Consider the following 22,707-nt stretch of genomic DNA (forward strand, 5'->3'; position numbering starts at 1 on the left):
GATGCTAAGTATCCATCAGCAAATGAAGAGTGGGATATTATTCAGATATATGACTAAAACAAACCCTGCCATTTACAACAACATGGATGGAGATACAGAGGATTACGCTCAGTGAAATAAGCGCTGGAGAGTGAGAAAATTGTCAAATGATTTCACTAACAAGCAGAGTATTAAAAAAAGAAATAAAATGAAGAAATCAAAACTGTAGAAGCCACGCTGAAGAGAAGAATGGACTAATGTTTACGAAAGGAAAGAGACTGGGCCGATTGTGTTAAAGTGGAGGGACAAGAAGGACTGGGGGTTAGAAATGGTGAATTAGAATAAGTGTAGATAGTGTTGGGCTGGGGAACGTGGAGGACTGCACGTCACAGAGAAGACTAGTGATTCTACATTATTTTACTGCACTGGAGGATAGTGAACGCAATGGGATATCTGGGGATATATTGTTGATGGAAGTTGTAGTAAACAATATTACTCATGTAGTTGTGTATTCATGAGAAATAAAAGATAGATACACATAGAACGTATTGAAGATCATAGTTGCAGAAAGATGATAGATGATAGAGATAAATGATGACTATGATAGATGAGAGATAGCAAGAAGGTAGATTGTCAGATGATAGGTGATAGATACATAGAGGAAATGTAAGTAGTATAGATAAGTAGATATAATGCAGTAGCCCAATTTATAAAAGGTATGTGCACCCCCTTGTTTATCGCAGCACTATTCACAGTAGCGGGTCCGTCTCCATCAGAAGTTGAATGGATACAGAAGAAGTGGTATTTATAAACAATTAATTGCCTTTCACCCATAAGAAGAAAACAAATCCTCCCATTTGTGACAACATAGATGAAAGAGCGGGGTTTTATGTTCAATGAAATAAGATAGGAGGACAAGTATCAAACGATATGACCAATCTGTGCAGATAGAGAAGCCGGAAAGGACTGAAGGAGCAAAATAGTGGCAGACACACAGAGATCAAGAATGAACTACCAGTTACCAAAGAAAAAACGACTAGGGTGGACATGGGAGAATGGAGGGATAACAGTGCGAAGGGAAAGGATGCATTATAATTAGCACATGTAATGTTTTTGTGGGTGCGTGGTGAGGGCTTAACCAAACAGTGAAGACAGGCAGTGAATCTAGAGTACATTGCTCTGTTGATGGAAGTGACTGCAGTGGGGCATTGGGAAGAATTTCGAGACAGGTGGAGTCTAGAAAATCTCACGTTATACTTTTACTTACAGTTTAATAATAAGTAAATAAAGAATAAATTAATTAAAGAATCCAATAAAACCAATGAATGTGCCCAGCTAATAAAGACATATATAACCCTATGATAATCAGACTACTATTCAAAGAAACCGAGCTAATTGGGCATCAATAGATTAATGGGTATAGAAGATGTGGTACATATACAGAAAGGATCGTTACTCAGCCATCAGAAGAAAACAAATCCTAGCATTTGCTACATCATGGATGGCGCTAGAACATATTATGCTCAGTGAAATAAGTGAGGAAGAGAAGAAATGTATCAAATGATTTAACACATGCGTGGAGACGAAGAGCCAAGATAAAACTGAAGGAGCAAAATATCAGCAGATTCACAGAACACAAGTTTGGAGTAACAGTTACCAAGGGGAAGAGAGTGGCGTTGTTACATATGAAAGCAAGGAGAAGGTAGGCATAATGATTAGCATTATTAATGTGGATTGGGGGAGATGGAATCTACAGTATCTTACAATGCTCATGGACAGTGACTTCAGGGACATAACTGGTTGATCTTGGTTATAGTGTGGGTCTTGTAAAATTAATGATTCTCATGTAATTTTAGATTAATTATTACAGAATTAATAAAGGAATATATGAATAAATATAAAAAAACAAATCTATAAATATATAAACAGAATGCAGCAGCCCATGTTAAAAACGAAAATTGCACCCATATGTTTCTCACAGAAGTATTGACAATAGCCAAGCTAAATGTTCATCAGTAAATGGGACGTAGAATATTATTCAGCCATATGAAGAAAACAAATCTTAGCAATTACAAAAACATGGATGGAACTTGTGGGTATTGTTCTCAGTGAAATAAGCCACGAAGAGAAAGTCAAGTGGCAATTGATGTCACTCTACTGTGGAGAGTTAGAAAAAAAGAGAAATAGTCAAGGAACAAGACAGTGGCAGGTTCAATGAACTGAAGAGTGGACTAATGGTTACCAAGGGGAAAGTGAAAGAGGGGAATGGCTGGAAAGGGAGGAATGAGAGGTAAAATGGAGCATTACGTGTAGCACACATAAGTGGAGAGTGTGTGGGCACGAGGAAGGCAGTACAACAGCAAAGAACAGTAGAGCTACTACAGTGCATTAAGGGGCTCGTGGACAGTGACACTTATGCTGTATAACGTGTGGATTTGAAAACGGGGTTTGTCTAATTACCATAATTGCGCTAACGTAACTGTGTGGTATTGGTGCCAAAATCAAAAGAAACAAGCAGTATCTTGGATCTCTTTTCCTTTTCCGCTGAACCTGTCAAGGTGGTCAGCGCCCATCTTACCAAAGTCCAACTCCGTGCAGGGTAGCATGCTCTGAAGTGAGAACCAGCTAATCTGAGCTTACATATCCTGTCTCTATGAAAGAGGCGCACTGTGACATCATGGAATCTCCAGGCAACAAGGCTGTTCCTGCAAACTCCACTAGCATATGTTGGGCAGAGCTCAGCCGTGTGGAGCTGCAACATCTTAGAAACATAACCTATTCTGGCCTACATATATAAGTAAAATGATGTCACTCATCTTTGGAATATTAGAAAAAAGAAAAAGCTGAAGGAGAAAAACAGCGGTGTCACAGAACATAAGAATAGATTCACAGTTACCAAAGGGAAAGAGACAGAGAAGGATGGTTGGAAATGGAGGGGAAAGGATGTGTGGAAGAAATGGAGCATTTCAGTTAGCATATATAATGTGGGAATGGATGCACGTGGAGTGCTGTCCAACAGAGAAGACAACTAGCAATACTACAGTACATTGTTATGGTGATGGAAGTGACTGCACGGGCGTTTTGGGTGAAACGAGGAACTGGGGGTCTAGGAAATACGTTACACATACAATTGCAGATTAACGGTGAACAAACAACTCAATAATAAACACATATCAATAAATCCATTGAAGCAGACAAGTTAAAAAAGGCACATACATCCGCGGGTTTATCAGCAGTAAGCACAGTAGCCCAGGTAACTTTCCATCAGTAGATTAATGAGTAAAGAAATTGTGGTACATATTCTCAGTTGAATATTACTCAGCCATAAGATGACAATAAATCCTAATATTTGTAAAAACTCGGAAGGTGCAGGAGGGCAATATACTCATGACATAAGAGGTGGAGAAAGGCAAGGGTCAAGTGACTTGAGCCATCTGTGGAGATGTTGGAAAAAGAAAAACTGAAGGAGCAAAACATCATCCGATTCACAGAAATGAAAATTGGACTAAGAGATTCCAAAGGGAAAGGATCCGAGATGGACAGGAGAGAATGGATGGTGGAAGTAGGGGTAAAGAAAGCGTGCTATATGATTTCCATGAATACTGCAGATGGGCATTGTGGGGATGCCTGTACAAAACACGGAAGACATGTAGTGATTCTACAGTATCTTACTATGCTTACGGAGTGTGACTGCAAATGAGAATCCTGGAGTTCTTTGTGATGGGCCGGTCCTAGCACGCATAATTTTATTCATGTACTTGTAGAATAATGAGATATAATTAAATGAACGAATGCATAAAATAAATGCAGAGTAACAGAGAAAGCAGCAGCCAGTTTAAAGGAGACGTGTGCACACCTATATTATTTACCACAATGATAACAATAGTGATGCTAAGTATCCATCAGCAAATGAAGAGTGGGATATTATTCAGATATATGACTAAAACAAACCCTGCCATTTACAACAACATGGATGGAGATACAGAGGATTACGCTCAGTGAAATAAGCGGTGGAGAGTGAGAAAATTGTCAAATGATTTCACTAACAAGCAGAGTATTAAAAAAAGAAATAAAATGAAGAAATCAAAACTGTAGAAGCCACGCTGAAGAGAAGAATGGACTAATGTTTACGAAAGGAAAGAGACTGGGCCGATTGTGTTAAAGTGGAGGGACAAGAAGGACTGGGGGTTAGAAATGGTGAATTAGAATAAGTGTAGATAGTGTTGGGCTGGGGAACGTGGAGGACTGCACGTCACAGAGAAGACTAGTGATTCTACATTATTTTACTGCACTGGAGGATAGTGAACGCAATGGGATATCTGGGGATATATTGTTGATGGAAGTTGTAGTAAACAATATTACTCATGTAGTTGTGTATTCATGAGAAATAAAAGATAGATACACATAGAACGTATTGAAGATCATAGTTGCAGAAAGATGATAGATGATAGAGATAAATGATGACTATGATAGATGAGAGATAGCAAGAAGGTAGATTGTCAGATGATAGGTGATAGATACATAGAGGAAATGTAAGTAGTATAGATAAGTAGATATAATGCAGTAGCCCAATTTAAAAAAGGTATGTGCACCCCCTTGTTTATCGCAGCACTATTCACAGTAGCGGGTCCGTCTCCATCAGAAGTTGAATGGATACAGAAGAAGTGGTATTTATAAACAATTAATTGCCTTTCACCCATAAGAAGAAAACAAATCCTCCCATTTGTGACAACATAGATGAAAGAGCGGGGTTTTATGTTCAATGAAATAAGATAGGAGGACAAGTATCAAACGATATGACCAATCTGTGCAGATAGAGAAGCCGGAAAGGACTGAAGGAGCAAAATAGTGGCAGACACACAGAGATCAAGAATGAACTACCAGTTACCAAAGAAAAAACGACTAGGGTGGACATGGGAGAATGGAGGGATAACAGTGCGAAGGGAAAGGATGCATTATAATTAGCACATGTAATGTTTTTGTGGGTGCGTGGTGAGGGCTTAACCAAACAGTGAAGACAGGCAGTGAATCTAGAGTACATTGCTCTGTTGATGGAAGTGACTGCAGTGGGGCATTGGGAAGAATTTCGAGACAGGTGGAGTCTAGAAAATCTCACGTTATACTTTTACTTACAGTTTAATAATAAGTAAATAAAGAATAAATTAATTAAAGAATCCAATAAAACCAATGAATGTGCCCAGCTAATAAAGACATATATAACCCTATGATAATCAGACTACTATTCAAAGAAACCGAGCTAATTGGGCATCAATAGATTAATGGGTATAGAAGATGTGGTACATATACAGAAAGGATCGTTACTCAGCCATCAGAAGAAAACAAATCCTAGCATTTGCTACATCATGGATGGCGCTAGAACATATTATGCTCAGTGAAATAAGTGAGGAAGAGAAGAAATGTATCAAATGATTTAACACATGCGTGGAGACGAAGAGCCAAGATAAAACTGAAGGAGCAAAATATCAGCAGATTCACAGAACACAAGTTTGGAGTAACAGTTACCAAGGGGAAGAGAGTGGCGTTGTTACATATGAAAGCAAGGAGAAGGTAGGCATAATGATTAGCATTATTAATGTGGATTGGGGGAGATGGAATCTACAGTATCTTACAATGCTCATGGACAGTGACTTCAGGGACATAACTGGTTGATCTTGGTTATAGTGTGGGTCTTGTAAAATTAATGATTCTCATGTAATTTTAGATTAATTATTACAGAATTAATAAAGGAATATATGAATAAATATAAAAAAACAAATCTATAAATATATAAACAGAATGCAGCAGCCCATGTTAAAAACGAAAATTGCACCCATATGTTTCTCACAGAAGTATTGACAATAGCCAAGCTAAATGTTCATCAGTAAATGGGACGTAGAATATTATTCAGCCATATGAAGAAAACAAATCTTAGCAATTACAAAAACATGGATGGAACTTGTGGGTATTGTTCTCAGTGAAATAAGCCACGAAGAGAAAGTCAAGTGGCAATTGATGTCACTCTACTGTGGAGAGTTAGAAAAAAAGAGAAATAGTCAAGGAACAAGACAGTGGCAGGTTCAATGAACTGAAGAGTGGACTAATGGTTACCAAGGGGAAAGTGAAAGAGGGGAATGGCTGGAAAGGGAGGAATGAGAGGTAAAATGGAGCATTACGTGTAGCACACATAAGTGGAGAGTGTGTGGGCACGAGGAAGGCAGTACAACAGCAAAGAACAGTAGAGCTACTACAGTGCATTAAGGGGCTCGTGGACAGTGACACTTATGCTGTATAACGTGTGGATTTGAAAACGGGGTTTGTCTAATTACCATAATTGCGCTAACGTAACTGTGTGGTATTGGTGCCAAAATCAAAAGAAACAAGCAGTATCTTGGATCTCTTTTCCTTTTCCGCTGAACCTGTCAAGGTGGTCAGCGCCCATCTTACCAAAGTCCAACTCCGTGCAGGGTAGCATGCTCTGAAGTGAGAACCAGCTAATCTGAGCTTACATATCCTGTCTCTATGAAAGAGGCGCACTGTGACATCATGGAATCTCCAGGCAACAAGGCTGTTCCTGCAAACTCCACTAGCATATGTTGGGCAGAGCTCAGCCGTGTGGAGCTGCAACATCTTAGAAACATAACCTATTCTGGCCTACATATATAAGTAAAATGATGTCACTCATCTTTGGAATATTAGAAAAAAGAAAAAGCTGAAGGAGAAAAACAGCGGTGTCACAGAACATAAGAATAGATTCACAGTTACCAAAGGGAAAGAGACAGAGAAGGATGGTTGGAAATGGAGGGGAAAGGATGTGTGGAAGAAATGGAGCATTTCAGTTAGCATATATAATGTGGGAATGGATGCACGTGGAGTGCTGTCCAACAGAGAAGACAACTAGCAATACTACAGTACATTGTTATGGTGATGGAAGTGACTGCACGGGCGTTTTGGGTGAAACGAGGAACTGGGGGTCTAGGAAATACGTTACACATACAATTGCAGATTAACGGTGAACAAACAACTCAATAATAAACACATATCAATAAATCCATTGAAGCAGACAAGTTAAAAAAGGCACATACATCCGCGGGTTTATCAGCAGTAAGCACAGTAGCCCAGGTAACTTTCCATCAGTAGATTAATGAGTAAAGAATTTGTGGTACATATTCTCAGTTGAATATTACTCAGCCATAAGATGACAATAAATCCTAATATTTGTAAAAACTCGGAAGGTGCAGGAGGGCAATATACTCATGACATAAGAGGTGGAGAAAGGCAAGGGTCAAGTGACTTGAGCCATCTGTGGAGATGTTGGAAAAAGAAAAACTGAAGGAGCAAAACATCATCCGATTCACAGAAATGAAAATTGGACTAAGAGATTCCAAAGGGAAAGGATCCGAGATGGACAGGGGAGAATGGATGGTGGAAGTAGGGGTAAAGAAAGCGTGCTATATGATTTCCATGAATACTGCAGATGGGCATTGTGGGGATGCCTGTACAAAACACGGAAGACATGTAGTGATTCTACAGTATCTTACTATGCTTACGGAGTGTGACTGCAAATGAGAATCCTGGAGTTCTTTGTGATGGGCCGGTCCTAGCACGCATAATTTTATTCATGTACTTGTAGAATAATGAGATATAATTAAATGAACGAATGCATAAAATAAATGCAGAGTAACAGAGAAAGCAGCAGCCAGTTTAAAGGAGACGTGTGCACACCTATATTATTTACCACAATGATAACAATAGTGATGCTAAGTATCCATCAGCAAATGAAGAGTGGGATATTATTCAGATATATGACTAAAACAAACCCTGCCATTTACAACGACATGGATGGAGATACAGAGGATTACGCTCAGTGAAATAAGCGGTGGAGAGTGAGAAAATTGTCAAATGATTTCACTAACAAGCAGAGTATTAAAAAAAGAAATAAAATGAAGAAATCAAAACTGTAGAAGCCACGCTGAAGAGAAGAATGGACTAATGTTTACGAAAGGAAAGAGACTGGGCCGATTGTGTTAAAGTGGAGGGACAAGAAGGACTGGGGGTTAGAAATGGTGAATTAGAATAAGTGTAGATAGTGTTGGGCTGGGGAACGTGGAGGACTGCACGTCACAGAGAAGACTAGTGATTCTACATTATTTTACTGCACTGGAGGATAGTGAACGCAATGGGATATCTGGGGATATATTGTTGATGGAAGTTGTAGTAAACAATATTACTCATGTAGTTGTGTATTCATGAGAAATAAAAGATAGATACACATAGAACGTATTGAAGATCATAGTTGCAGAAAGATGATAGATGATAGAGATAAATGATGACTATGATAGATGAGAGATAGCAAGAAGGTAGATTGTCAGATGATAGGTGATAGATACATAGAGGAAATGTAAGTAGTATAGATAAGTAGATATAATGCAGTAGCCCAATTTAAAAAAGGTATGTGCACCCCCTTGTTTATCGCAGCACTATTCACAGTAGCGGGTCCGTCTCCATCAGAAGTTGAATGGATACAGAAGAAGTGGTATTTATAAACAATTAATTGCCTTTCACCCATAAGAAGAAAACAAATCCTCCCATTTGTGACAACATAGATGAAAGAGCGGGGTTTTATGTTCAATGAAATAAGATAGGAGGACAAGTATCAAACGATATGACCAATCTGTGCAGATAGAGAAGCCGGAAAGGACTGAAGGAGCAAAATAGTGGCAGACACACAGAGATCAAGAATGAACTACCAGTTACCAAAGAAAAAACGACTAGGGTGGACATGGGAGAATGGAGGGATAACAGTGCGAAGGGAAAGGATGCATTATAATTAGCACATGTAATGTTTTTGTGGGTGCGTGGTGAGGGCTTAACCAAACAGTGAAGACAGGCAGTGAATCTAGAGTACATTGCTCTGTTGATGGAAGTGACTGCAGTGGGGCATTGGGAAGAATTTCGAGACAGGTGGAGTCTAGAAAATCTCACGTTATACTTTTACTTACAGTTTAATAATAAGTAAATAAAGAATAAATTAATTAAAGAATCCAATAAAACCAATGAATGTGCCCAGCTAATAAAGACATATATAACCCTATGATAATCAGACTACTATTCAAAGAAACCGAGCTAATTGGGCATCAATAGATTAATGGGTATAGAAGATGTGGTACATATACAGAAAGGATCGTTACTCAGCCATCAGAAGAAAACAAATCCTAGCATTTGCTACATCATGGATGGCGCTAGAACATATTATGCTCAGTGAAATAAGTGAGGAAGAGAAGAAATGTATCAAATGATTTAACACATGCGTGGAGACGAAGAGCCAAGATAAAACTGAAGGAGCAAAATATCAGCAGATTCACAGAACACAAGTTTGGAGTAACAGTTACCAAGGGGAAGAGAGTGGCGTTGTTACATATGAAAGCAAGGAGAAGGTAGGCATAATGATTAGCATTATTAATGTGGATTGGGGGAGATGGAATCTACAGTATCTTACAATGCTCATGGACAGTGACTTCAGGGACATAACTGGTTGATCTTGGTTATAGTGTGGGTCTTGTAAAATTAATGATTCTCATGTAATTTTAGATTAATTATTACAGAATTAATAAAGGAATATATGAATAAATATAAAAAAACAAATCTATAAATATATAAACAGAATGCAGCAGCCCATGTTAAAAACGAAAATTGCACCCATATGTTTCTCACAGAAGTATTGACAATAGCCAAGCTAAATGTTCATCAGTAAATGGGACGTAGAATATTATTCAGCCATATGAAGAAAACAAATCTTAGCAATTACAAAAACATGGATGGAACTTGTGGGTATTGTTCTCAGTGAAATAAGCCACGAAGAGAAAGTCAAGTGGCAATTGATGTCACTCTACTGTGGAGAGTTAGAAAAAAAGAGAAATAGTCAAGGAACAAGACAGTGGCAGGTTCAATGAACTGAAGAGTGGACTAATGGTTACCAAGGGGAAAGTGAAAGAGGGGAATGGCTGGAAAGGGAGGAATGAGAGGTAAAATGGAGCATTACGTGTAGCACACATAAGTGGAGAGTGTGTGGGCACGAGGAAGGCAGTACAACAGCAAAGAACAGTAGAGCTACTACAGTGCATTAAGGGGCTCGTGGACAGTGACACTTATGCTGTATAACGTGTGGATTTGAAAACGGGGTTTGTCTAATTACCATAATTGCGCTAACGTAACTGTGTGGTATTGGTGCCAAAATCAAAAGAAACAAGCAGTATCTTGGATCTCTTTTCCTTTTCCGCTGAACCTGTCAAGGTGGTCAGCGCCCATCTTACCAAAGTCCAACTCCGTGCAGGGTAGCATGCTCTGAAGTGAGAACCAGCTAATCTGAGCTTACATATCCTGTCTCTATGAAAGAGGCGCACTGTGACATCATGGAATCTCCAGGCAACAAGGCTGTTCCTGCAAACTCCACTAGCATATGTTGGGCAGAGCTCAGCCGTGTGGAGCTGCAACATCTTAGAAACATAACCTATTCTGGCCTACATATATAAGTAAAATGATGTCACTCATCTTTGGAATATTAGAAAAAAGAAAAAGCTGAAGGAGAAAAACAGCGGTGTCACAGAACATAAGAATAGATTCACAGTTACCAAAGGGAAAGAGACAGAGAAGGATGGTTGGAAATGGAGGGGAAAGGATGTGTGGAAGAAATGGAGCATTTCAGTTAGCATATATAATGTGGGAATGGATGCACGTGGAGTGCTGTCCAACAGAGAAGACAACTAGCAATACTACAGTACATTGTTATGGTGATGGAAGTGACTGCACGGGCGTTTTGGGTGAAACGAGGAACTGGGGGTCTAGGAAATACGTTACACATACAATTGCAGATTAACGGTGAACAAACAACTCAATAATAAACACATATCAATAAATCCATTGAAGCAGACAAGTTAAAAAAGGCACATACATCCGCGGGTTTATCAGCAGTAAGCACAGTAGCCCAGGTAACTTTCCATCAGTAGATTAATGAGTAAAGAATTTGTGGTACATATTCTCAGTTGAATATTACTCAGCCATAAGATGACAATAAATCCTAATATTTGTAAAAACTCGGAAGGTGCAGGAGGGCAATATACTCATGACATAAGAGGTGGAGAAAGGCAAGGGTCAAGTGACTTGAGCCATCTGTGGAGATGTTGGAAAAAGAAAAACTGAAGGAGCAAAACATCATCCGATTCACAGAAATGAAAATTGGACTAAGAGATTCCAAAGGGAAAGGATCCGAGATGGACAGGGGAGAATGGATGGTGGAAGTAGGGGTAAAGAAAGCGTGCTATATGATTTCCATGAATACTGCAGATGGGCATTGTGGGGATGCCTGTACAAAACACGGAAGACATGTAGTGATTCTACAGTATCTTACTATGCTTACGGAGTGTGACTGCAAATGAGAATCCTGGAGTTCTTTGTGATGGGCCGGTCCTAGCACGCATAATTTTATTCATGTACTTGTAGAATAATGAGATATAATTAAATGAACGAATGCATAAAATAAATGCAGAGTAACAGAGAAAGCAGCAGCCAGTTTAAAGGAGACGTGTGCACACCTATATTATTTACCACAATGATAACAATAGTGTTGCTAAGTATCCATCAGCAAATGAAGAGTGGGATACTATTCAGATATATGACTAAAACAAACCCTGCCATTTACAACGACATGGATGGAGATACAGAGGATTACGCTCAGTGAAATAAGCGGTGGAGAGTGAGAAAATTGTCAAATGATTTCACTAACAAGCAGAGTATTAAAAAAAGAAATAAAATGAAGAAATCAAAACTGTAGAAGCCACGCTGAAGAGAAGAATGGACTAATGTTTACGAAAGGAAAGAGACTGGGCCGATTGTGTTAAAGTGGAGGGACAAGAAGGACTGGGGGTTAGAAATGGTGAATTAGAATAAGTGTAGATAGTGTTGGGCTGGGGAACGTGGAGGACTGCACGTCACAGAGAAGACTAGTGATTCTACATTATTTTACTGCACTGGAGGATAGTGAACGCAATGGGATATCTGGGGATATATTGTTGATGGAAGTTGTAGTAAACAATATTACTCATGTAGTTGTGTATTCATGAGAAATAAAAGATAGATACACATAGAACGTATTGAAGATCATAGTTGCAGAAAGATGATAGATGATAGAGATAAATGATGACTATGATAGATGAGAGATAGCAAGAAGGTAGATTGTCAGATGATAGGTGATAGATACATAGAGGAAATGTAAGTAGTATAGATAAGTAGATATAATGCAGTAGCCCAATTTAAAAAAGGTATGTGCACCCCCTTGTTTATCGCAGCACTATTCACAGTAGCGGGTCCGTCTCCATCAGAAGTTGAATGGATACAGAAGAAGTGGTATTTATAAACAATTAATTGCCTTTCACCCATAAGAAGAAAACAAATCCTCCCATTTGTGACAACATAGATGAAAGAGCGGGGTTTTATGTTCAATGAAATAAGATAGGAGGACAAGTATCAAACGATATGACCAATCTGTGCAGATAGAGAAGCCGGAAAGAACTGAAGGAGCAAAATAGTGGCAGACACACAGAGATCAAGAATGAACTACCAGTTACCAAAGAAAAAACGACTAGGGTGGACATGGGAGAATGGAGGGATAACAGTGCGAAGGGAAAGGATGCATTATAATTAGCACATGTAATGTTTTTGTGGGTGCGTGGTGAGGGCTTAACCAAACAGTGAAGACAGGCAGTAAATCTAGAGTACATTGCTCTGTTGATGGAAGTGACTGCAGTGGGGCATTGGGAAGAATTTCGAGACAGGTGGAGTCTAGAAAATCTCACGTTATACTTTTACTTACAGTTTAATAATAAGTAAATAAAGAATAAATTAATTAAAGAATCCAATAAAACCAATGAATGTGCCCAGCTAATAAAGACATATATAACCCTATGATAATCAGACTACTATTCAAAGAAACCGAGCTAATTGGACATCAATAGATTAATGGGTATAGAAGATGTGGTACATATACAGAAAGGATCGTTACTCAGCCATCAGAAGAAAACAAATCCTAGCATTTGCTACATCATGGATGGCGCTAGAACATATTATGCTCAGTGAAATAAGTGAGGAAGAGAAGAAATGTATCAAATGATTTAACACATGCGTGGAGACGAAGAGCCAAGATAAAACTGAAGGAGCAAAATATCAGCAGATTCACAGAACACAAGTTTGGAGTAACAGTTACCAAGGGGAAGAGAGTGGCGTTGTTACATATGAAAGCAAGGAGAAGGTAGGCATAATGATTAGCATTATTAATGTGGATTGGGGGAGATGGAATCTACAGTATCTTACAATGCTCATGGACAGTGACTTCAGGGACATAACTGGTTGATCTTGGTTATAGTGTGGGTCTTGTAAAATTAATGATTCTCATGTAATTTTAGATTAATTATTACAGAATTAATAAAGGAATATATGAATAAATATAAAAAAACAAATCTATAAATATATAAACAGAATGCAGCAGCCCATGTTAAAAACGAAAATTGCACCCATATGTTTCTCACAGAAGTATTGACAATAGCCAAGCTAAATGTTCATCAGTAAATGGGACGTAGAATATTATTCAGCCATATGAAGAAAACAAATCTTAGCAATTACAAAAACATGGATGGAACTTGTGGGTATTGTTCTCAGTGAAATAAGCCACGAAGAGAAAGTCAAGTGGCAATTGATGTCACTCTACTGTGGAGAGTTAGAAAAAAAGAGAAATAGTCAAGGAACAAGACAGTGGCAGGTTCAATGAACTGAAGAGTGGACTAATGGTTACCAAGGGGAAAGTGAAAGAGGGGAATGGCTGGAAAGGGAGGAATGAGAGGTAAAATGGAGCATTACGTGTAGCACACATAAGTGGAGAGTGTGTGGGCACGAGGAAGGCAGTACAACAGCAAAGAACAGTAGAGCTACTACAGTGCATTAAGGGGCTCGTGGACAGTGACACTTATGCTGTATAACGTGTGGATTTGAAAACGGGGTTTGTCTAATTACCATAATTGCGCTAACGTAACTGTGTGGTATTGGTGCCAAAATCAAAAGAAACAAGCAGTATCTTGGATCTCTTTTCCTTTTCCGCTGAACCTGTCAAGGTGGTCAGCGCCCATCTTACCAAAGTCCAACTCCGTGCAGGGTAGCATGCTCTGAAGTGAGAACCAGCTAATCTGAGCTTACATATCCTGTCTCTATGAAAGAGGCGCACTGTGACATCATGGAATCTCCAGGCAACAAGGCTGTTCCTGCAAACTCCACTAGCATATGTTGGGCAGAGCTCAGCCGTGTGGAGCTGCAACATCTTAGAAACATAACCTATTCTGGCCTACATATATAAGTAAAATGATGTCACTCATCTTTGGAATATTAGAAAAAAGAAAAAGCTGAAGGAGAAAAACAGCGGTGTCACAGAACATAAGAATAGATTCACAGTTACCAAAGGGAAAGAGACAGAGAAGGATGGTTGGAAATGGAGGGGAAAGGATGTGTGGAAGAAATGGAGCATTTCAGTTAGCATATATAATGTGGGAATGGATGCACGTGGAGTGCTGTCCAACAGAGAAGACAACTAGCAATACTACAGTACATTGTTATGGTGATGGAAGTGACTGCACGGGCGTTTTGGGTGAAACGAGGAACTGGGGGTCTAGGAAATACGTTACACATACAATTGCAGATTAACGGTGAACAAACAACTCAATAATAAACACATATCAATAAATCCATTGAAGCAGACAAGTTAAAAAAGGCACATACATCTGCGGGTTTATCAGCAGTAAGCACAGTAGCCCAGGTAACTTTCCATCAGTAGATTAATGAGTAAAGAATTTGTGGTACATATTCTCAGTTGAATATTACTCAGCCATAAGATGACAATAAATCCTAATATTTGTAAAAACTCGGAAGGTGCAGGAGGGCAATATACTCATGACATAAGAGGTGGAGAAAGGCAAGGGTCAAGTGACTTGAGCCATCTGTGGAGATGTTGGAAAAAGAAAAACTGAAGGAGCAAAACATCATCCGATTCACAGAAATGAAAATTGGACTAAGAGATTCCAAAGGGAAAGGATCCGAGATGGACAGGAGAGAATGGATGGTGGAAGTAGGGGTAAAGAAAGCGTGCTATATGATTTCCATGAATACTGCAGATGGGCATTGTGGGGATGCCTGTACAAAACACGGAAGACATGTAGTGATTCTACAGTATCTTACTATGCTTACGGAGTGTGACTGCAAATGAGAATCCTGGAGTTCTTTGTGATGGGCCGGTCCTAGCACGCATAATTTTATTCATGTACTTGTAGAATAATGAGATATAATTAAATGAACGAATGCATAAAATAAATGCAGAGTAACAGAGAAAGCAGCAGCCAGTTTAAAGGAGACGTGTGCACACCTATATTATTTACCACAATGAAAACAATAGTGATGCTAAGTATCCATCAGCAAATGAAGAGTGGGATATTATTCAGATATATGACTAAAACAAACCCTGCCATTTACAACAACATGGATGGAGATACAGAGGATTACGCTCAGTGAAATAAGCGGTGGAGAGTGAGAAAATTGTCAAATGATTTCACTAAAAGGCAGAGTATTAAAAAAAGAAATAAAATGAAGAAATCAAAACTGTAGAAGCCACGCTGAAGAGAAGAATGGACTAATGTTTACGAAAGGAAAGAGACTGGGCCGATTGTGTTAAAGTGGAGGGACAAGAAGGACTGGGGGTTAGAAATGGTGAATTAGAATAAGTGTAGATAGTGTTGGGCTGGGGAACGTGGAGGACTGCACGTCACAGAGAAGACTAGTGATTCTACATTATTTTACTGCACTGGAGGATAGTGAACGCAATGGGATATCTGGGGATATATTGTTGATGGAAGTTGTAGTAAACAATATTACTCATGTAGTTGTGTATTCATGAGAAATAAAAGATAGATACACATAGAACGTATTGAAGATCATAGTTGCAGAAAGTTGATAGATGATAGGGATAAATGATGACTATGATAGATGAGAGATAGCAAGAAGGTAGATTGTCAGATGATAGGTGTTAGATACATAGAGGAAATGTAAGTAGTATAGATAAGTAGATATAATGCAGTAGCCCAATTTAAAAAAGGTATGTGCACCCCCTTGTTTATCGCAGCACTATTCACAGTAGCGGGTCCGTCTCCATCAGAAGTTGAATGGATACAGAAGAAGTGGTATTTATAAACAATTAATTGCCTTTCACCCATAAGAAGAAAACAATTCCTCCCATTTGTGACAACATAGATGAAAGAGCGGGGTTTTATGTTCAATGAAATAAGATAGGAGGACAAGTATCAAACGGTATGACCAATCTGTGCAGATAGAGAAGCCGGAAAGAACTGAAGGAGCAAAATAGTGGCAGACACACAGAGATCAAGAATGAACTACCAGTTACCAAAGAAAAAACGACTAGGGTGGACATGGGAGAATGGAGGGATAACTGTGGGAAGGGAAAGGATGCATTATAATTAGCACATGTAATGTTTTTGTGGGTGCGTGGTGAGGGCTTAACCAAACAGTGAAGACAGGCAGTGAATCTAGAGTACATTGCTCTGTTGATGGAAGTGACTGCAGTGGGGCATTGGGAAGAATTTCGAGACAGGTGGAGTCTAGAAAATCTCACGTTATACTTTTACTTACAGTTTAATAATAAGTAAATAAAGAATAAATTAATTAAAGAATCCAATAAAACCAATGAATGTGCCCAGCTAATAAAGACATATATAACCCTATGATAATCAGACTACTATTCAAAGAAACCGAGCTAATTGGACATCAATAGATTAATGGGTATAGAAGATGTGGTACATATACAGAAAGGATCGTTACTCAGCCATCAGAAGAAAACAAATCCTAGCATTTGCTACATCATGGATGGCGCTAGAACATATTATGCTCAGTGAAATAAGTGAGGAAGAGAAGAAATGTATCAAATGATTTAACACATGCGTGGAGACGAAGAGCCAAGATAAAACTGAAGGAGCAAAATATCAGCAGATTCACAGAACACAAGTTTGGAGTAACAGTTACCAAGGGGAAGAGAGTGGCGTTGTTACATATGACAGCAAGGAGAAGGTAGGCATAATGATTAGCATTATTAATGTGGATTGGGGGAGATGGAATCTACAGTATCTTACAATGCTCATGGACAGTGACTTCAGGGACATAACTGGTTGATCTTGGTTATAGTGTGGGTCTTGTAAAATTAATGATTCTCATGTAATTTTAGATTAATTATTACAGAATTAATAAAGGAATATATGAATAAATATAAAAAAACAAATCTATAAATATATAAACAGAATGCAGCAGCCCATGTTAAAAACGAAAATTGCACCCATATGTTTCTCACAGAAGTATTGACAATAGCCAAGCTAAATGTTCATCAGTAAATGGGACGTAGAATATTATTCAGCCATATGAAGAAAACATATCTTAGCAATTACAAAAACATGGATGGAACTTGTGGGTATTGTTCTCAGTGAAATAAGCCACGAAGAGAAAGTCAAGTGGCAATTGATGTCACTCTACTGTGGAGAGTTAGAAAAAAAGAGAAATAGTCAAGGAACAAGACAGTGGCAGGTTCAATGAACTGAAGAGTGGACTAATGGTTACCAAGGGGAAAGTGAAAGAGGGGAATGGCTGGAAAGGGAGGAATGAGAGGTAAAATGGAGCATTACGTGTAGCACACATAAGTGGAGAGTGTGTGGGCACGAGGAAGGCAGTACAACAGCAAAGAACAGTAGAGCTACTACAGTGCATTAAGGGGCTCGTGGACAGTGACACTTATGCTGTATAACGTGTGGATTTGAAAACGGGGTTTGTCTAATTACCATAATTGCGCTAACGTAACTGTGTGGTATTGGTGCCAAAATCAAAAGAAACAAGCAGTATCTTGGATCTCTTTTCCTTTTCCGCTGAACCTGTCAAGGTGGTCAGCGCCCATCTTACCAAAGTCCAACTCCGTGCAGGGTAGCATGCTCTGAAGTGAGAACCAGCTAATCTGAGCTTACATATCCTGTCTCTATGAAAGAGGCGCACTGTGACATCATGGAATCTCCAGGCAACAAGGCTGTTCCTGCAAACTCCACTAGCATATGTTGGGCAGAGCTCAGCCGTGTGGAGCTGCAACATCTTAGAAACATAACCTATTCTGGCCTACATATATAAGTAAAATGATGTCACTCATCTTTGGAATATTAGAAAAAAGAAAAAGCTGAAGGAGAAAAACAGCGGTGTCACAGAACATAAGAATAGATTCACAGTTACCAAAGGGAAAGAGACAGAGAAAGACGGTTGGAAATGGAGGGGAAAGGATGTGTGGAAGAAATGGAGCATTTCAGTTAGCATATATAATGTGGGAATGGATGCACGTGGAGTGCTGTCCAACAGAGAAGACAACTAGCAATACTACAGTACATTGTTATGGTGATGGAAGTGACTGCACGGGCGTTTTGGGTGAAACGAGGAACTGGGGGTCTAGGAAATACGTTACACATACAATTGCAGATTAACGGTGAACAAACAACTCAATAATAAACACATATCAATAAATCCATTGAAGCAGACAAGTTAAAAAAGGCACATACATCCGCGGGTTTATCAGCAGTAAGCACAGTAGCCCAGGTAACTTTCCATCAGTAGATTAATGAGTAAAGAATTTGTGGTACATATTCTCAGTTGAATATTACTCAGCCATAAGATGACAATAAATCCTAATATTTGTAAAAACTCGGAAGGTGCAGGAGGGCAATATACTCATGACATAAGAGGTGGAGAAAGGCAAGGGTCAAGTGACTTGAGCCATCTGTGGAGATGTTGGAAAAAGAAAAACTGAAGGAGCAAAACATCATCCGATTCACAGAAATGAAAATTGGACTAAGAGATTCCAAAGGGAAAGGATCCGAGATGGACAGGAGAGAATGGATGGTGGAAGTAGGGGTAAAGAAAGCGTGCTATATGATTTCCATGAACACTGCAGATGGGCATTGTGGGGATGCCTGTACAAAACACGGAAGACATGTAGTGATTCTACAGTATCTTACTATGCTTACGGAGTGTGACTGCAAATGAGAATCCTGGAGTTCTTTGTGATGGGCCGGTCCTAGCACGCATAATTTTATTCATGTACTTGTAGAATAATGAGATATAATTAAATGAACGAATGCATAAAATAAATGCAGAGTAACAGAGAAAGCAGCAGCCAGTTTAAAGGAGACGTGTGCACACCTATATTATTTACCACAATGATAACAATAGTGATGCTAAGAATCCATCAGCAAATGAAGAGTGGGATATTATTCAGATATATGACTAAAACAAACCCTGCCATTTACAACAACATGGATGGAGATACAGAGGATTACGCTCAGTGAAATAAGCGGTGGAGAGTGAGAAAATTGTCAAATGATTTCACTAACAAGCAGAGTATTAAAAAAAGAAATAAAATGAAGAAATCAAAACTGTAGAAGCCACGCTGAAGAGAAGAATGGACTAATGTTTACGAAAGGAAAGAGACTGGGCCGATTGTGTTAAAGTGGAGGGACAAGAAGGACTGGGGGTTAGAAATGGTGAATTAGAATAAGTGTAGATAGTGTTGGGCTGGGGAACGTGGAGGACTGCACGTCACAGAGAAGACTAGTGATTCTACATTATTTTACTGCACTGGAGGATAGTGAACGCAATGGGATATCTGGGGATATATTGTTGATGGAAGTTGTAGTAAACAATATTACTCATGTAGTTGTGTATTCATGAGAAATAAAAGATAGATACACATAGAACGTATTGAAGATCATAGTTGCAGAAAGATGATAGATGATAGGGATAAATGATGACTATGATAGATGAGAGATAGCAAGAAGGTAGATTGTCAGATGATAGGTGATAGATACATAGAGGAAATGTAAGTAGTATAGATAAGTAGATATAATGCAGTAGCCTAATTTAAAAAAGGTATGTGCACCCCCTTGTTTATCGCAGCACTATTCACAGTAGCGGGTCCGTCTCCATCAGAAGTTGAATGGATACAGAAGAAGTGGTATTTATAAACAATTAATTGCCTTTCACCCATAAGAAGAAAACAATTCCTCCCATTTGTGACAACATAGATGAAAGAGCGGGGTTTTATGTTCAATGAAATAAGATAGGAGGACAAGTATCAAACGGTATGACCAATCTGTGCAGATAGAGAAGCCAGAAAGAACTGAAGGAGCAAAATAGTGGCAGACACACAGAGATCAAGAATGAACTACCAGTTACCAAAGAAAAAACGACTAGGGTGGACATGGGAGAATGGAGGGATAACAGTGGAAAGGGAAAGGATGCATTATAATTAGCACATGTAATGTTTTTGTGGGTGCGTGGTGAGGGCTTAACCAAACAGTGAAGACAGGCAGTGAATCTAGAGTACATTGCTCTGTTGATGGAAGTGACTGCAGTGGGGCATTGGGAAGAATTTCGAGACAGGTGGAGTCTAGAAAATCTCACGTTATACTTTTACTTACAGTTTAATAATAATTAAATAAAGAATAAATTAATTAAAGAATCCAATAAAACCAATGAATGTGCCCAGCTAATAAAGACATATATAACCCTATGATAATCAGACTACTATTCAAAGAAACCGAGCTAATTGGACATCAATAGATTAATGGGTATAGAAGATGTGGTACATATACAGAAAGGATCGTTACTCAGCCATCAGAAGAAAACAAATCCTAGCATTTGCTACATCATGGATGGCGCTAGAACATATTATGCTCAGTGAAATAAGTGAGGAAGAGAAGAAATGTATCAAATGATTTAACACATGCGTGGAGACGAAGAGCCAAGATAAAACTGAAGGAGCAAAATATCAGCAGATTCACAGAACACAAGTTTGGAGTAAAAGTTACCAAGGGGAAGAGAGTGGCGTTGTTACATATGAAAGCAAGGAGAAGGCAGGCATAATGATTAGCATTATTAATGTGGATTGGGGGAGATGGAATCTACAGTATCTTACAATGCTCATGGACAGTGACTTCAGGGACATAACTGGTTGATCTTGGTTATAGTGTGGGTCTTGTAAAATTAATGATTCTCATGTAATTTTAGATTAATTATTACAGAATTAATAAAGGAATATATGAATAAATATAAAAAAACAAATCTATAAATATATAAACAGAATGCAGCAGCCCATGTTAAAAACGAAAATTGCACCCATATGTTTCTCACAGAAGTATTGACAATAGCCAAGCTAAATGTTCATCAGTAAATGGGACGTAGAATATTATTCAGCCATATGAAGAAAACAAATCTTAGCAATTACAAAAACATGGATGGAACTTGTGGGTATTGTTCTCAGTGAAAAAAGCCACGAAGAGAAAGTCAAGTGGCAATTGATGTCACTCTACTGTGGAGAGTTAGAAAAAAAGAGAAATAGTCAAGGAACAAGACAGTGGCAGGTTCAATGAACTGAAGAGTGGACTAATGGTTACCAAGGGGAAAGTGAAAGAGGGGAATGGCTGGAAAGGGAGGAATGAGAGGTAAAATGGAGCATTACGTGTAGCACACATAAGTGGAGAGTGTGTGGGCACGAGGAAGGCAGTACAACAGCAAAGAACAGTAGAGCTACTACAGTGCATTAAGGGGCTCGTGGACAGTGACACTTATGCTGTATAACGTGTGGATTTGAAAACGGGGTTTGTCTAATTACCATAATTGCGCTAACGTAACTGTGTGGTATTGGTGCCAAAATCAAAAGAAACAAGCAGTATCTTGGATCTCTTTTCCTTTTCCGCTGAACCTGTCAAGGTGGTCAGCGCCCATCTTACCAAAGTCCAACTCCGTGCAGGGTAGCATGCTCTGAAGTGAGAACCAGCTAATCTGAGCTTACATATCCTGTCTCTATGAAAGAGGCGCACTGTGACATCATGGAATCTCCAGGCAACAAGGCTGTTCCTGCAAACTCCACTAGCATATGTTGGGCAGAGCTCAGCCGTGTGGAGCTGCAACATCTTAGAAACATAACCTATTCTGGCCTACATATATAAGTAAAATGATGTCACTCATCTTTGGAATATTAGAAAAAAGAAAAAGCTGAAGGAGAAAAACAGCGGTGTCACAGAACATAAGAATAGATTCACAGTTACCAAAGGGAAAGAGACAGAGAAGGACGGTTGGAAATGGAGGGGAAAGGATGTGTGGAAGAAATGGAGCATTTCAGTTAGCATATATAATGTGGGAATGGATGCACGTGGAGTGCTGTCCAACAGAGAAGACAACTAGCAATACTACAGTACATTGTTATGGTGATGGAAGTGACTGCACGGGCGTTTTGGGTGAAACGAGGAACTGGGGGTCTAGGAAATACGTTACACATACAATTGCAGATTAACGGTGAACAAACAACTCAATAATAAACACATATCAATAAATCAATTGAAGCAGACAAGTTAAAAAAGGCACATACATCCGCGGCTTTATCAGCAGTAAGCACAGTAGCCCAGGTAACTTTCCATCAGTAGATTAATGAGTAAAGAATTTGTGGTACATATTCTCAGTTGAATATTACTCAGCCATAAGATGACAATAAATCCTAATATTTGTAAAAACTCGGAAGGTGCAGGAGGGCAATATACTCATGACATAAGA

This window comes from Manis pentadactyla, chromosome Y (genome assembly GCF_030020395.1).
Source record: "Manis pentadactyla isolate mManPen7 chromosome Y, mManPen7.hap1, whole genome shotgun sequence".
Classification (NCBI taxonomy): Eukaryota; Metazoa; Chordata; class Mammalia; order Pholidota; family Manidae; genus Manis; species Manis pentadactyla.